The sequence below is a fragment of the Neopelma chrysocephalum genome, unplaced genomic scaffold, assembly GCF_003984885.1.
Source record: "Neopelma chrysocephalum unplaced genomic scaffold, ASM398488v2 Primary Assembly neopelma1_97065, whole genome shotgun sequence".
NCBI lineage: Eukaryota > Metazoa > Chordata > Aves > Passeriformes > Pipridae > Neopelma > Neopelma chrysocephalum.
The window spans coordinates 2,611,809-2,628,417 of record NW_020925707.1 but is presented as its reverse complement, the minus strand read 5'-3'; positions in this window follow the sequence as shown (position 1 = coordinate 2,628,417).

Genomic DNA, 16,609 nt, shown 5'->3' with positions numbered 1-16,609 from the left:
CTTATCTATCATAAAGTTTCAGATTTTAATGTAAAGTAAATGACCTGTTTGTGGAACACAATAGAGAATCTATGTTATCTCATGAGAAGAATGGCACGTTAGGGCCTCCTGGTGCTTCATAAATTAAGCAGGTTTTTCTTGTAACCTTACCAAACTGTTGAAGTTGGTGTTTAAACATGTGTTTTGCATGTCTGATTGCTTCAGACTGATTATCTCTGCCTCCATCTTTGATCTTTGCGTTTCCAGGGCCTCAGAGCACAAAAATGGCTTTTTTTTAGAGTGCTTTATACCCAATTTTAGATGAAGAATTTCAGTATAGATCACGTTATGTCAGAATTGGCCTGTCTTTGAAGTAAGTGCCTGTTTTATGTGGTTCCTCAAGACATGGATTGTTTTTATAATCAACTCAGAACTTAAATCTTTTAGGAAACATGAGATGGGAGGGAGAAATAACATTTTATAGGAGCTTGATAGAAACTCTTGGGTCTAAAATCTCTTCAAAACTAAAGATACTGTTTTCCCAGATTATGAAACATGGGTTTCAAGTCTTCTGCTGCGGTTTATTCTGCAACTGCAGTTTGTGGGTATGTTTCCTAAGCTGCTAAAATCTCATGTCAATTAATATAGTACAGAAAAAAGATTGTATTGTTGCGTGCCTGTGTCATCCATCGGAAGGAGGATCCAGAGGCTAGGAATCAAACACACCTTCACTTAGTAACTGGTATCTATATCTATATATCTATATCTATATCTATATTGGGACTGCTTCAAATATTGAAGGGTGGACACATTCTAATCCCACTGTTCATGATTCTAGTTCAGAGATAAAAATCTTGTCATCAGAAGACTCCAGGCCTGGTCAACTTGTGCTAATCTGGCCAGAATGCTCTAGGCTGTATTTGACACTTTCTTGCATAAAAACCTTAGTATTTAAAAGCAGTCAATCAAAAGCAAATACCAAGATTAAGTAGGCCTGCTTAGTCCTATTGCATTTCCACACACAGACTTTTAGCTACAAACTGCTTTTGAGAGGTAGCTTTATCTGGAGCATAGGAAAGACAAAATGAGAAAGATAAGGAGCAGTTATAACTTAGTCTCACTATCTAAATGTGAGGTGCTATATTTTGTGTACTAAATTTTCAGTGGGCTCATCTGCCAGCACAATTCACAGACATTTGCTTTCTCTTAGTGTGAATAGGGACGTTATCCCACATTTCTAACTTTAATGTTAGAAACTGAGACAGAGATATTAAGATCAACAGTGTCTGCTAAAATTAGGATGATCCGGTTTGAACCAGACAAAACCTGACAATACCCTGAAATCTTTCCCACACTTGAATAAACCATAATTTATACTGTTTTCATCATCTCAGCACTTCAGAGATCCAGATTACAACATCTCAGGTCAGGCATTAAAAGAGTGATCCACAGCTACCAGAGTAGAATATCATAGATGTGATTTGCTTAAACTAACTTTTTTTTTAACTCTTGAGAACTTCTATCTCATTCACTGTACATCTTTCATTATTTTTTTTTTTGAAAAGAATTTTCTTTAATACATATGTTGGATCATTTCCAAAGCAGGTTTGTCTTGTGAATTGGATGAATTGGGATACTTTTCATCTGCCCTCTATACATCATAATACAGTTTATAATGCAATTAGCCTATCAGTATACCTCCTGTTCAGCTATATGCAACACCAAACTGATAAGTCAGCTAACCATTTTGTACACAGAGATTTAATGATCCTTTGCAGATGAGTATTTTTATTGCTGATCTTGTGAGAATCAAACGAGCAAATGCCTGTTGAGCAAGTAATGTCTTATACAGAATGTGGAACTCTAACTGCAGATTTCTTCTTCTATGTTTGGTCTGGTACTAATAACTACCTTTATGATTCCATTGTGGACAGATTCTGAACATGGACTTTCTGTTATTTTCACTGGGTTGAAGAAGTAGACTTTAAGGGAGCTTGAATGTCTCTCCTTTTCCTGTAGTCATATTTGGAGCTGCACTGCAGATGCAATCAAAGAAGATGGGTGATACAAATCCTTCTGTATAACAATTAAATTTTAGTGTTAGCATCAAGGCAAAATAGAAGACCAAAGTGACACATCCTACCCTTCCAAATTCTCTGAATCATCCCCTAGAGGACATCAGAATATCTTTCAGCTTATCCTGTATCTCCTAAATATTCTGTTAATATTTGCTCCGCTAATACTAGCCAAAGGTATTCTCAGTTTTCTTTTTTGCCTTTGATTCCTTGATAGTTTTTCTTTCAAGATGGCTAGGAGGTTTTTGTATGCTTTCTGAATCGTCTCTGCAGCCTGCAAAACGGACAGGACTTTGTGCAGCTTTGTGGATATAAAATACCATCTGGGGCTTTACACTGAACTGAAGGTCTTCCCAACAGGCAAAATTTTCAACCCTGAGAAGAAAGACCTGGGGAAAGGGACAAACTGATCAGAGAACCTTGAAATGTCTTGCTTTCAGCTGCTTCCTGAAAAGGTGGGGCAAACGCTGGTGACAGAAAAAAATCAGAGAATGTGTTCAATACACCTTGAGTCCTCTGTTAGCAGCAATAACAAAACAGCACATGGCAAAGTGTGAGGCCATGGCAGCTTATTGTTCTCTGGCAGTCTGCTTCCCTATTTAGCGTCTAGGAACAGGTCTGACAAGATACTGGTTCCCACAGAGAAAAAGGACTACAGTAACAGTCCAAATTTGTATAATTCACTGATTAATACTGAGCTGTCTTTTTAAGTTTGTTCAGTAGTCTGTCTGCCTGCCTGCTTTCAATAAACTGAAAGCTCATGGTTGGCATGTACACGCATATGTACATTCTGTGTGCACATCCAGGCTATCGTGATTGAAAGGCCAACATTTTGTTTTGTTCTGGGAGGACCTTTTCAAAGTCTAACCACTGTATTTTCCTTCTGCTCCAGAGATAAGTTTTATTCAGCTAGATTTAAAAGAAAATCTCCGGCTTTTTATTTGAATCCTGATTTGACACTCATGACTCTCAGATTGGTGATACTTCCCTTTTAAGAATCCACTTGAATATACAGGTGATGATAATGGCATTCCAAAATCAAGTATCCTTTATGTAAGACACTGTCTGTTACTGATGATTCATTGTGTATGGATTGTGCCACATACTGGTTCGCTTGCAATGAGTTGAAAGGAAAGCTACAGGACTAGCCATCAAAGAAGATTGTAGACTAGCTAAGTAACACTTTTTTCCCCCACGTATTTCCAAAGACTTTTCTCCTTTCTCTTTTTCATTCTTAAAATACAGATTTTAGTGACTGCTGTTGACTGAGCATTATCACTGTTGTAAATGGCATAACCAAATTGGAAGCTGACCTTTGGTTTTGATTGTAAGCTATTGTTGATTGGCCAGGTGCAAATGATTCTTCTACATACAAGAATTAGCAGCTTTGGGGGATTTAAATTAGACCCTTGGTGTTTTACTGAGATCCTTGAATAGTGTGGAGAGGGTGAACCAGGAAGTAAAAACTCTTCTATGAGGAAAAACGTACAACATAAAACTTTTCTCTGAAACAGCCAAAACAGATAGTAATTAAAATCTGAAAGGTATATTTCTTTAACAACCTGTAACATATCTTCTGTATATTTTATGAATACCATTATCAGGTAAATTAGCTATTTGTAATATGAAGATGTGAAAAGAAATATATTTTCCAGAGAGGTTTATTTTTTTTAATTAAAGTACTTAATGAATTTTTAATAGTTATATATTTTTCTAAGGTGAAACATATATACCAATGCTTTTTCCTTTATTTACAAGAAATGAAGACTCAAAAATTTCCATATGTCCAAATGTTTCAGATCCTTTCCCAGTTTACCCACTCTATTCCCCCTAATTAGGCCTTCCTTTTCTCGTGTCTTGGCAGTGTTATAAGGAACAATTAGATTTACATCCAAAAGTTAATTTAAATTCAGTTTGAATCATGAAACTGACATGACTGAAACTATTAGAGAGCTCGTTATTTACAGAAAGATATTTGTTTAAGTATTCAGATCACGCCTACCACTAGTTATGTATTTATACCCCTGAATATAGACTCACAATTGAAAAATTGGTAATACAAAAAAAACGGGGAAAAATTGAGCAAACAAATGATAGGACTTCCTGGTATAACTGATGGATGAGTAATGGATCAATAAGATTAAAGTTATACTATATCACAGACCCAAGATAATCTTACCAATCTTCCTCATAGTGTCAGGTAAGAGTTGATTGTAAAAGGAATACATTTTCTGAAATGAAACCCTGAGTATTCAGAATTTTATAATGAAGAAATAACTGAGGGGGTTTTTTTTGTTTGTTTGTTTTGATTATATACTTTATCACATAAGATAAAATGGGGGGAATATAGTGTGCAGAAGCGTGGGAATTATCAGAGTTTCACATGGGTTTATATTCAGATACTTATGTTTGATTCACTGACTCTGATTAACTCTGAGGAGATAGATACTCCCCAATTTGTATCACAGTTCATCACTGATCTGTTTCAATTTAAGTGACACACTGTGGTACTGGCTATCTTGGCCGTTCAATAAATTCATAGTTTAATTCTTTTAATGTAGTGAGCAAAGTTATTGTCAAGTGTGAATGCACTTGACTTTTAAAATTTTGGTAACAAGAATGGATTTTTCTCACTTGGACTAGAAAATGCTAAAATTTACTCTCTAGTCTTCTTTCTCTCCTGAGATGGTTCTGCTTTTCTTACCTAAACATTTAGAAGAAGAGTAGACACACGAATTCTGGTGATGAAAATTGCCTCCATGATTTTACTGAAATGTTAGTAAATACTGAAAATTAGGATACTAGTAGGAGAAAAGCAGGAGTGATTGAGTCATAAGGATTATGGAATATGTGGATGAGAACAGTTTAGGAGGTTAGAGATCATCAGGACAGGCCCATAACAAGAGGAAAAAAATGTGAGATTTCAAGGCTCTAGTGAGTGACTGTTCAAAGAGGCAGAGGTATGGCTGCTAGACACTTTTATTATCTATCCTGATAATACACTGAGGACAGCTGTAGACATAATATTTACAAATCACTGTCTCTTTTGATCAAATAACTGCATAATCTCTTGGGACCTTCATGGCCCTTTAAAAAGTGGGCATTTCCTTATCTTATGATTTAAACAGAAGTACATGTGAGTGTTTTATAGAAGATCAGTATGATTTCTGTGTGCATACATATAGGTTATAATATACTGGAAATTGTGTGGCAACGTGGTGATTTCAGAGCAGGTACCTAAAATAGCAGTAATCTAAATTTGATTTAGCAATATTTTAGTAATATTGGGATAATGAATAATTCTTAAAGAAATTATTGTTAGACTTACTACAATAGGACCTAAGAGCTCTAGTCACCTGAGGGAGACAGTCAGAAAATGCCTGCTGAGAGAAATGCTGGGAATGGGACAAAATCTACTGTAATTACCTGCACTCTTAGCAGTTAAGCAGAAAGCTGACTGTCATACAAAATACCACTGAAAAGGAATCTAACCCCATGAGATCACTGACTGTGAAGGAGTTATGAATGAATGACTTACTCATTTTGCAGTATAGATCTGAGGATGTCAGATAACACAACTTGACATTTAATATGATGAGTTCTGAATTTTTGGGCAGGGCAATAATGTAGGCCCTTTGAAAACTTTTTGGGAAAGTACTCTTTACAGTTTCAAAGTCTTTGTGGGAAAGATTATTCAAACTAATTTTGGAATTCATGGTGTTAGAGATTGAAGAGGAAAGTGAAAATTTGTTAATTGCAACATCTATAATTAGCTCTTTGGTATAATACTTTTGCCCCCCAGCAGAAGACAATCCTGATAATTTTTTTTATGTGACCCAAAAAGTATTAACCAACAGAGATAAACCAGCTCATTTCATTAACATTTGATAGGACTTTGCCTTTCTCAGTCCACATATCTCAACCGGGATTTGTGACCTCACTTGCTTTTCACTATTGAGAGTGAATACAGTTCACCATAAGGGATATATTGAAATGAAGATGTACACTCTATCCTCTAAATCTTAGTCTTGGTGCAGAGCACCAAGAGTACGTGAAAAGGAACTACGTGTGCAAGGTGTGTATCTTATGAATTAAAATAAGTTCACACTGTATATTAATTCTTTGGGTCTATGTCTGAATTCTTCAGGTAATGATGGGCTATCTAAACTGTCATTTGAGTCATTATACAATCAACAGTGTTTTGTGTTCCCCAAACCTCCAAATGCTGACAATGGAAACCAAAGACTGAGACAAGAAATCAGATAGTTCAACTACACAGAGACTGTAAGTAACGAAAGTGTGACAGTGTTTTTATTGTATAAGAGCACCAATTTAGATGCTCCAAGCATACACACTTAGGTTTCTAAAAACTAATTCAAAAATTAGATGAAGATGAAATACTTAATCTTTTAAAATTATTTAAATGAACCACCCGTGTCACTAAAATAAGTTATTAACTGTGTAGAGGTAACATTTATTAACTGTCTGAAATAATTTTTCCTCCAACTTGGACCTCTTGTTTCATGAAAATCAAATTATTATTTTTAATGCACATCCCAGAAATATTAATTAAAACAGTTCATCGATATAATCAATTAAATCAGACCTCTTCCAAATTTAGTGTTAGAAGGCATAATTGGCAATAGAAGACTTTATTGCTCTCTGGTGTAATAGGGAAGTATTAAAATTTATAAAACAACATTAGCAATCACGTTTAAGAACAGGAGTTAAATGTCCTTTCTCCATTTTATTGCATGTTATAGCTGCAAGCAGAATGTTCTTGAACAGGTGTAAATTTGGCATCCTTGTACTTCAAAAAAGAAAAAAAAAAAGGAAAAAAGGATGAGAGTACAAGCAAAAAGCAGAGAAAGTAGAGTATTTTAGTGTCTTCAGTATGATTCTAAGGGTTGATTTGCTGCTAGTTTTTGACAGCAGAAGAACAAGGCTCAGTGTGATTCAGCTCAGTATGAGCTACTGAATGCAGGAAGCATTCCAAGACTGAAAATTCAGGTTTGCTCTAGAATTACTAAACAGGTAAGAATAGTGAAAGGCACAATTTTTCAACTCACAACATGAAAAGTGGCTTAAAAGCATTCCTAACTTTGTCAGAAACGGTAGTTTTTAGGCTTTTTTTGACTGTAGATTAGAATCCTTGTGGTGACTGTAAATATAGTGATGATAACCAATTTTAACATTAAATATGAGTTGGAGCTTTGCAAAAATTATATACTAATTTGAACATGCAGACATTTCTTCTGTGTAGAAAGAGAATATTTGATGCTTTTGACATTATTTTCAAAGGGGTAAAGATTCGCCCTCAACTTTAGAGCTGTCAGGAGCTTCCGATGGGGTATACCTCGATAGTTCTTAATCCAGTTGTTACTAATCGTATCTCCTTCAAAGTTAGTAATTCCAATGCCTTGGGACTGTAGTTGAGTCCATTTCTGAAATTCCATTTTCTTCCAATTACAAGGCCGCGGGTATATGTTCTTTGGTATGTTTCTTTCCCATTCTGATGTGTCTTCCTCACCCAGAATTGATGTTTCCACTGTTGGTTTGGGTGCCCAGATATTCGGTATTTTATCTTTATCTCCTCCAGCTGTTATCCACAATTTCTCATATATCTGCGTGATGTTTTCTTCCTGCAAAACAGCCCTTAAAGTGTCATCAGAACATTGTGCCAGCCTATGCGACCTTTATGGTTTTAATCATATTATATTATATTTTTAATAAAGGGAAAACCAGATTAGAACTCCATATGGAGACATTGAAAGCTGAAAGGTCTGGTCCTGGTTGTAAAATACTTTTTAGCTTTCTTAGACTCTTATAAGCTAATGAAATATTTGTTCAAATGAGGATTTCAAGACTGTGATCACACTGTACAGCAAAGAAGGATAGTAGATGCACTAAAAAGCATATTAGAATAATGAATGTGAGTGAGAATGTTTTCCAAAATGGAATGTTTGCCAGATGGAATTGTGCTGGCATTTTGCAGCTATACAGCATCTGAAATAGTCCTTAAAGTCCTGTTCAAATCATGGCAAAAAATGTTTCAAATATAAAATGTCAAGCGCGTGCCTGCTGTGTTTTCTTGTGGGTTGCATTAATGTTGTTGAAATCAGAGTTGTTTCATCTGAAGATATATATCTATTTATCTTTAAACACTTCATGATCCTGAAACATTGCTCAGTAGCAAGTCAAACATAAGCCAGTCACTTTGGTACATGTGTTTGCTGCCTTTCTGTGGATAAACAACAGCAGCTCTTTGAATCGTGGGGCCAGGGTACCTGAGAAAGCCAAGAAACTTGACAGAGAGATCCTGTTTTTATCTTAAACATTTGTTGTTCTTCTAACTTGTATAAGGAAGGACTCTTGAGAGGGGAAGCAAAGATAAAATCAGGCATTTGGGGAACATGGAAAATGAAGCAATAAGGTTAATAAAAGCCATGACTACATTTATAGCCTGGATTGTATAGAACATCTTACTGTGGTCTATGCTCCCATGCTGTGTGAGTCCTGAAACAACTCTAGTCCAGCTGATTTGGGAATTAGGGTTTATTCTCTAAACTGAGACACAATGCTTGTGTATACAGAGATGTTATCTGGCAAGGCTCACATCTGAGACTTGATTAGATTGTAGTTCTTATGCTGATGCAAATTGGTGATGCTAGATAAACCACTTGGTTTCATTCTTTTTGCGAGTGTATAGCTTTGTGTATAAGTGCTAATATTATCTTTGCTTGGTTAGAAGTTCCAGGCATTGTTCTGGTTTATGTTTTATTATTTAAATGGATTTTTTGAAGTGCTGAAATAAAATGGCTCACTGTGGAAACAACTAACACACATATTGGGTATACCTGGCTTAAACATCTGATGCTTTCCAGGTACCTTGACAGTAACAGGACTATGACACGTATTTTTTAAACAATGAGAAAATCCTTACTCAATGATTGTGACATAAAATTAGAATAAAAATGTGTGATATGATTTTATGAAACAGCTATCTTTGCAACATGACTGAGTGCAAACTGCCTTTAATGGATTACAGTGTAATATTTGTGTTGCACAGCTTGTGTATTAGATTTTGCATCCAACATAAATGCTAAAGGAACTCCTCTCCTTATTGGTCTGAAGTCTCCAAGTAAGCAGCCATACAGGTGAATGTGCATTAGAGAAACTTATTCCGTTGAGATTTGTTAATCAAATATACAAGTTATTATATTCTGGTAAATTAAAAATCTTGTGTGCTGTGTACATTCAGAAGCAAATAGTCTCATTTTGTTTTGTGAAAGGATGCAGGGCTGTAGCTGCTGCGTGTCTGCATTGCCTGGGAGCAGATGCTTGGTAGAGTAAGCACTAGAGAGCTAGAGCTCTGACTTCAACAGGGAACAGGTAAGTGCCCTTTCCCACTCCACAGGCAAGAAGCACTTACAAATATCTAGCCACCTCAAGAGGGATGAGGATAAAAAACAAGAATAGGAGTAAGGAAGGCAAAGGAGAAGCTGGAACTGAACTTAGCAAGGGTTACAAAGAATAAAAGGAAGAGCTTCTACAGATATGTTAACAGAAAAGGAAGGTCAGAGAAGGTGTACCCCACCCCATAAACAGTGCTGGAAAAGTAGTAACAACAGATGAAGAGAAGGCTGAGGTACTCAACAATTTTTTGCCTCAGTCTTCAATGGCAACCTCTCTTCCCATATACCTTGAGTGGGTGGACAGCAGGATGGGGTCTGGGGGAGCAATGTCTCTCCAGCTGTAAGAGAAAATCAGATTCAGGACCACATGAGGAACCTGAACATACATACATCTAATGGGACCTAAGGGGATGCATCCCATAGTCCTGAGGTTGATGTAGTTGCTAAGCCACTCTCCATGATATCGAAAAAGTCATGGCAGTCAGGTGAAGTCTTAGGTAACTGGGAAAAAAGGAATCATTATACTCATATTTAGAAAGGGTAGAAAGTAGGACCCTGGGAATTACTGTCAGCCAGACCTCTGTGCCTGGAAAGATCATGGAACAATTCCTCACAAAAGTTCTGCTAAGGCACGTGGAGAACAGGGGAATGATCCAAGACAGCCAGTACAGCTTCATCAAGGGCAAGTCCTGCTGCAACAACCTGTCCCTCTATCATGGAAGACTACACCAGTGGGCAAGGGAAGGGTTACAGATGTCATTTTTCTGGGCAACCAGCAATGACCACTTAAGTTGCCCCACCCCAAATACTTGAAACTTGCAATGTAAGTTAAGACACATGACAGGAATTTAAGATCAGAGAAAGGTGGCACTGAGTGTTATCTGAGGCCTAGGGGCAGGTAAACAAACCTGGGGGAGAAGAAGGTATCACTGATAACGGCAGAATGTATGGGCCACCGCTCAGCAACCACGCTGAAATCAGCTTGGACTGGGTAAGTGGTAATTCCAGGGGGAGATCATGACCACCAGCTCACAACCCACTGACCCAAGAAACCCATCGACTTAACAGAAGAATGACTGAGCATGGGACTAATTAGCATTAGAAGCAAGAGCATCATTTAACCAATTGAATTAGAGACCTGTGTAGCCAATGACCATTAATTCCTTTGTTTGTTAAAATATATAAATTGTAAAAAGTTTTGAAAGACCTCAGGATCCCCACCACTGAGAAGCTCAGGGTGAAGAAGGACCAACTGGACACCACTGGACATATAGGGGGTGACTACCTTCTGCTTAATCTGTCTGTCGTCTGTCTCTCTCTCTCTCTCTCCCTCTCCTCTCTTTTCTATTTCATTCTATCTCTCTAACTCACATTTTACTGTTAAATAAATTCTGTTCTGTTGACTTCAGCATACGGTCTTGTTTGCACCTTAATTAAGATAGAGGCATCTCTCATATTTTAAAAAAATCTTGGAAATGAAAAAAACAGGCTCATAGGTTAGTTATTTTTATCAGATCAATACACAGTTAGAGATACTGATTTTTTACTCATCTTGCAAATGAATTGTGGTTAGGTGATTTACTTTGTTCAGCCTATCTCATCCTATCAAAATGCTACTGGTTGCTTTACTGTATTTTATAATTTTCATAGGATTTTTTTTGTCTGGAAACTTCTTTCAATTTCTTATTTAGGGTAGATATGCTTTCTCAGACACTGTGGTTCTGGAATATTTCCCTGGATGATGCTAGTAAATATATTTAACACTAAGGATTGTTGTTTGAAAGCTAAGCACACATTTAATGGAACTCATATTTTGATGCCCCTAACTATATTATTTGTGTATTATTGATAGATTAAGGGTTTTTTTCTAGTTATTACAATTTCTGCTTTCCACAGTTAATGAACAATATGTGAAGCAATTCCCATGTAAATAGCACAGCTCCTACCATATATGAAGGTAGAAAGCTTCAAATGTTTACATGGCTACAATGTGTTTCATATTTCTGCATTCTATATCTCTTTTCTGTTATAGGCAGAAAATCAACCTTTAGGCTGTGATATTTGGCTTTCCTCCCAGTGGGCCTGCTTTATAGGTTTTGAACTTTACCTTTAAAAGTTTGTCCTTTACCACCTTCAGGTTACATTTTTACTGCAATAAACATAGTAAGTGATTATGCCTTCCACTGCATTGAAAACCTTCACCAAGTATTTCAGGAAAGTTTGAAATGTTTGACTAAATGAAAAAATAAAGAAACTTTGCCTAATATTATAGAAATAACCTTACTGTTAGCTCGACAGAGGGGAATTTTTGAAGACTTTGTATAGTAGTTTAAGTGCAGCTGGAAGTAAAGCACCATGGAGCCGCTTGCTGAATTCTCCTCTCTCCCCCTCTACCCTAGTGGAATGGGGAAGAGAATCAAAGTAAAACTTGTAGGTTGTGATAAGAACAGTTTAATAATCAAAAATAAAGTAAAAATGCAGTAATAATGTTAAATTATCATAATTATTATAATAATAAGGGAAGAAAAAGTGATGTATAATACAATTGCTCATCACCCACTGATCGATGCCAGACCCTCCTTCCCAAACCCAGATCAGCCCCTGTTCCGGATAAGTCCCACCAGCTGATACGCTGTGCATGACGTTCTATGTTGTGAAATATCCCTTCTGTCAGTTTGGGTCATCTGCCCCTGCTATGTTCCCTTCCATTTTTTTTTGCCTACCTTCTCACTGGCAGAGACCTAAAAAAAAAAAAGAAAAGTTCTTGGCTTAGGATAATCAAAAAAAACCCCTAAAGATCAGTGTGTTATCACCATTCTCATTCCAAATCCAAAACACAATGCTGTAACAGAGACTGAGAAAAAAATTGGCTTTATCCTAGCTGAAACCAGGACACTTTACCACTAGGGACGTCATATTTCTTTGTGAAATTAGAACCACTGTTACAACCACTACTATAACCTAATGAAATGACCAGGAGGCAGTGTGTCTACAGTGATTATTTATTTACAATTAGTGATGACACACATGCATAAGCTTAATTTTAAGCAGATGAACAGCATCACATACCCAGGAAGCATTTGTCTGCCCTACCTAGAGATTTTCTTTATATTTGCAACCTACGTGTTCAGAGGAATATTTACATACAGAGAGAAGGTCGAACATGAGTAAACTGCAAAGTACCTGATGCAAAACCAAGCAGCTCTTTTGATGTTTTATCTGGTGAAGACAAGGTTCAAACTTAACTCCCATAATATTACTTTTTGTTTAGTTAACTTTGAGGAGAAAAAAAAGTATTGAACCACTAGCCCTAGGATAAAATTGCATTTTTATTGTTTTATTTAGATTTTTACCAAGATAAATTGGTGCTCAGAGTTTGTTGAACAAACACATTTGTTTGTCCTGAATGGTTTATAGAACTTGAGAAAATTCCATAACCTTTATAATGGGCTCCTTGGGTACGTGTTTGGCAGGTATAAGAAACTAGCAACCCCTGAATATTCTCTACACTTGACATCATCTGTTAATGGCAATCCTCTGAAGCTTAGCTACTGAAATGCCATCCGCTGCAGGAAATGGGAAATTCAGTAATTCCTGATAGAATCTTAAATGAAGCCTTTAATAACAAAGCTTGACTTAGTTCAGCTATTATTGAATATTACATCAGCTCTGATAAAACTTCCTTTTGTAATTTAGTCTTACTGCTATGGGCAGCTGATTTTAAAAATGTGATTTAGTGCTTATGGAGGATTTTCACTGGACAGCCTGAAGTCCAAAAGGGCGAAGTCTACATGATATGTCAGTGCCAGTCAAGGGTGACTCCATTGACACTGACATAACTGAACTGGTTTTAACCATTATATTTGATATAGTCAGTGTCTTTCCCTCACACTTCAATGCCTGAACATGCCATTGGCTTATTATGAGCTTGTTATGTTATTCTGAAGGTCCTCACATAAGGCTTTTTCCTCAAAATACATCTTACTCTTCACATTTCTAGCACCATCAGTGGAAAAAACACGGGATACTGCACTCCCTCCTGTATGTATTTGACTTTGGGATGCAGTGATTGGAGATGAAGATAGAATATTTCTGAAGAACTGAGGGGTGAAAAGCCAAGATAAGGAACTGAAACAAACAGTAAACTGCTTCTCTTCTAAAGGTGATGCTTAGTTCCTTCAAGGCAATGGGAAATTCAAGGTGACACTTTGCCTTTAAGGGGGTAGGATTCCAGTTTTAAAATGAATTTAATTGGTCTTTCCCATTGTCTTTGGAAGACATAGCAGAGGGAGAGTATAAGCTCAATTTACACCTATGTGTGTAAAGTGAGTGAATTTATCGGGTTCTAAATCTCCTACCAGTAATATTTTTAATACTTCTTTAGCAGAAGCATAGGGACATGATAGGTGCCTATACTGCATATTTGTACAGGATCCAAAGCCTTATATGATCCACTGTTTGGAGAACTCCACATCTGCCCCGTCCCTGGAAGTGTTCAAGGCTGGGTTGGGTGGGACTCTGAGCAACCTGGTCTAGTGGAAGGTGTCCCTGCCCATGGCAGGGGGATTGGAACTAAATGATCTTTAAGGTCCCTTCTAACCCAAAACATTCTATGATTCTAAAACCTATGGCCCGGAGTGGCAGGCCTTCTAGATTGGACCTGCATAGACTTTCTACGACAGCTTGTCTTTTTGGTGGGACAGAGAAATTCTAATGCAAGAAAAATTTTTGTTAATTTAATAAATGTCTTTAAAAACAGTCTGCAAACAGTGATAAACTTCATGCTTTTAGTAGGTACACATGTTCTGATTTTTGCATTCTCCATTGACCTAGTAAATTTGCTGTTCTTCAACACACCTGACATCTCACCCAAAGTTAGTATTAATAGTCTCAAATTATTAGAGTGATCATAAGAGTTTGTACTCTTATGCAGAATGATAACACAAGGTTTTTAGCTGAATATTTGATTTGGCTTTTTTTTGCTGAGTGGGCACAGAAGAATTTCCAAATATAGGAGTAACATGCAAATTACTTGTTGAAAAAAATTATAGTGATAATTCCCATAGTTTTAGTTTGGAGTCCCCTTTTAAAAAATTTAATTTTATTGTAACATTGATGAGCAATAACGTAGGGAGTAACCTCACACTGGCAAAGGGATGACACTTAATGCATTAGGGTTTTTTGTTGTTGTGGTTATTAGTGTGGGGTTTTGGGATTTTTTTTGTGTGTGTTTTTTTTAATGTTGTTTTGTTTGTTTGTGTTTGTTTGTCATAATTTCCAACTTGTAGGACTATGTTAACCCCTGGAGACTGTTAAGAGAAAATGATAGTGAAGTCATAAAATTTTTCAGTAACTTGAGATTTTAAATGAGCCTATAATATCTTGGAGGAATGGATGCACAGTGCTAGGGATATGACTTTATGCTATTGCTGAAGTGACAAGGGACTTGCTTCTCTGTCTTTGTCTCGACTTGGGTTCCATTCTGCTTTCCCCACACCTGTGGTGCCTGTTAGACTGCAAGAAGTGTCATTTAAGCTTGTGAGGTCAATATTTTTAGGTTGGATCAATAAGCTGAATCAGTTTAGCTACAGTTCTTATAAGCATCAGAGAATATAAGATGGAGGAAAGGAGAACTGCAACAAGCATCCTCCTCCCAGGAACAGAAAGCAAATAGGTCAGCACCCAGTTATTTCATTATGCCATCCCTGAGATAATCCATCCAGCCAGCCAAGGTTGTGCTTTACGTTTGATGGAATGTGTACTGTATTGTGATCTGTGGGATGTAAACAATGCTATCAACTTTAAACTGATAATGTTCAGGCTCCAGGAATTTTGACACAGGTTTTCCAAATATGCTGCTCTCCTAGAACATTGCAGGAAACTGTCACAATTGGACAGTATTGCTGAAAGAAGGAAGGACTTAACTAACCATAACATCTAACAAATATGGCAAATATGAATGTGTTACAGTAAGGCTCAGAATCCCTATCAAGATTTGAGTTTACATAATCTCAGTTGCTGGTTTCATGATACAAAGTTACAAGATGTTACAAGGTTAATTACTTCATACAGAATGGTGTTCTGGGTGGAAAACTGCTTACGTTACATTTGCATTTATTTTCCTATAAAAGCAATGTGTAAAATTGTTTTCTCTCACCAAATATATTCTATAGCTTCTATGGATTTTTTAGTTTCAGAAAGAACAATCTTGAGAGCTTAGAAAACAACAGTTTAGTGCAAAGTCAACTTATCTGCCATAAATCTGCCATATATATCTGCCATATATAATTTGTTATTATATAAAAATTAAGAAGAGATAGGGTCTGTTCAGACAAAACTATCTAATACAACACTATCTAATTTTTTACTTAGTTTTAGTAGGAGCATGTAAAAATAAATCAGGACAGGTTCTGCATTCAGGAGTGGAAGACAAAAATAGAATCTGGTAATGCAGGTATGATTTGTCTGACTATCAATCATACAAGCTCACTAACTATGCATACTTTCATTGTAATGTCATTATTGTTATTTGCTATGTTCACATCTGTGTTGGATAAAGAGGTAGATAAAGAACAAAACTGGAATGGATTCTGCTGGGTTCTCTTAATATCTGTTGCCTTTGAACACTCAGTTTCACCAGGTCTGATGCATAACAGCTTCCATGGATGTACATATTTGAATAGCTTCTTGTCAGACTACCCAGAGACAACATCTGTGTGATCTATAGGATAAAGAATACTCTACAAACATGTTTTCCAAGAGCATGAATTTTGCAGTGGTATCTTTTTTGACAACATGGAGGCTGTCCTGCCATTTCTGAGTACCACAATTATTCATTTCATTCTAGGCCATACGACTTCACGATTTATGATCTCAAGTGGATAACTTCATGTGCAGCATTGCTATATTAGTTTAAAATTTTCACATTAAATCTTGTAATAATTCCTTTAAACACCATATGGCTGTCAAAATGCCTCTGAAGGAGCAATAAATCACTAGATAACAATCACTTGAATATTTTTAATCTTGATGGATACATAAGTCTTGTAGTATTTTTAACTATAGACTCCATTAGCGTAGATAAGGCTGATATAATACTGACTGCAAAAGAAAATCTAAAAGCCACATTCATTTAATAAT